The sequence below is a fragment of the Gavialis gangeticus genome, unplaced genomic scaffold (genome assembly GCF_001723915.1).
Source record: "Gavialis gangeticus isolate Ggan-Ray unplaced genomic scaffold, GavGan_comp1, whole genome shotgun sequence".
NCBI classification, from domain to species: Eukaryota; Metazoa; Chordata; order Crocodylia; family Gavialidae; genus Gavialis; species Gavialis gangeticus.
In genome coordinates, this window is record NW_017729025.1 from 131,992,703 (window position 1) to 131,994,786 (window position 2,084).

Genomic DNA, 2,084 nt, shown 5'->3' on the forward strand with positions numbered 1-2,084 from the left:
AGCAGCAGGGCATAGCTCCCACTCCCAGTACTGCTGTGCCTGCATCCCGTGCTCCCCCCACCACACACTGGCTAGCAAGCAGTGGCAGGGCAGAGTCCCTGCTCCCAGTGTTGATGTGGGTGCAGCAGCACTGGAAGTGGAGGCTATGCCCTGCTGCTGCTTGCCCCCTTCTGTCTGGAATGAGCATGCATTGTGTCCCCCCACCTGCACCAGGTGGGCAAGCAACAGCAGGGCAGAGCCCCCGCTCCCAGCACTGCTGCTGGTGATGGGTTCCATCCCAGTCATCAAGTACATGGAAACTCCTTTCCCTTGCCTGCCAATAACCAACATGGGTACTGCTGCATGGCTGGGAAAGGGTTGAGCTTGTACATGCTGTGCTCTGGGAGTAGGGGCTGCTTGCCCTCTTCCGCCTGGAGTGAGCTGTGCTCACGTTCTGCCCCTCCACCCCGTCTGCACAAGCAGCAGCAGGGCAGACCCCTGCTCCCAGTGCTGCCGCATCCACATCCCACACTCCCTATCCCGCTCCCTGAGTCCCATGACCCCTGCCCTGGCTGGGCAGGTTGTCCCAACCCCAATCCCTCCCTCCCCCACGCCCCTTCCCTCCTCTCTCCCCGAACCTCAACAGATGTACTGTTTAGTCTATGGCCAAATCTTTTCCAAATCTTTTTCTGAATCAATTTGGATGCTTCAAATTGATTTGGAGCTTTTAATTGGTCTGATTCAATTTGGATTTGGAGATTCAGTCCCTGAATTTGGCCGAACCTCCTCTGAATCGAATTGGCTACTGAAGCTTCGCATATCCCTATTCTATGGTAAAAAGGTGCTGTACCAAACCACAATTTGGGGAGATATTTTTATTTAGATATTGTCACTCCTGGGTTGAGTACAAACATTTCTCAGAAGTAATAAGGGTTTCCAGCACTGGATCCACAGTGCTGCGCCATAGATCTCAGGATGAAAGAAGCTATACATTAGTGTGTTGGAGGGTAAATTTTACAGAATCATGGTGTGAACTTGGGACACAATGCCTATTGAACCATAGTCAGATAAGCTGAAATTTTGAAAGGCAAAAGATGCATTTAATAAGAAATGAAGAGAAAACAATTTGTTGAAAAGACACTGGTTTTTCTCCATTTAAATTCCTTTGTAAACAAACTTATTCATGACAATAGACTTCATCGCCATCCTCATTTTCGGCACATTAATATTATTTGAAATAGATCTGTGAACAACCAACAAAAACCTCTTGTTTAGGTTTACAACAAATAACACTAATGAGGGCCTAATTTTATGACAGAAAATGTTGCTGAAGGTTCCATTTATATCATCCTTGTTAATATAGGATTCTGGAAATAAAAAATGTCTTGAGAGTTAATGTTACATACACCAGAAAGGGTGTTTATTAATTAGACTTCTTTTTAATGTGTGTAATATATTACTGCGTTGGTTGGATTATTTCCTTCTTCATAGTAAGCAGATAAGTCTAAAATCAGAAACTCCTTGTTTACGTGATGTGCTTTTTGCAGTGAATCTTGCCATCTGTACCTCTCAGCAGTTCTAAGTGTTAAAGGTGACAACTGCCAAAGACCACTACTACACATGGCATTAACCTATAGTATTTCCCTTGGCATCAATAGAAGAGATCCACATCACCAAGCATTTCCAGAATTAGGCACAGCATTAGACAGCTCTCATTGGTCCCTGCATGTCTCTTACAAGTCATTCCCATGGAGCATGTATTGTATTACATGTTGTGGCAGGGACAGAGTCCTGGCTCCTACCATGCTTCTGCAGAAACAGCCCTGCAGGAGGGGGCACACACCCATACAGGTCCGGATACATAGTGCAGCTCAGGCAGCAAGGGGAACACAGCTGCCAGCAATCCCGGGAGCATGAGAACCCAAACTCTGGGGAACCGGCCCCGATTGGCCTGCAGCAGACAGCGGGCAGTTTAAAGTGTGGGAGTAAATTTAGTCGGGCTTCTGGCCTACTTGACTAGAAAAACAGACAGAGACCAGAAGTGCTGATGCTGCTTATTTCAGTTACATGTTTTGAGATAAGAAATCCTGCATGTCTTATTACCC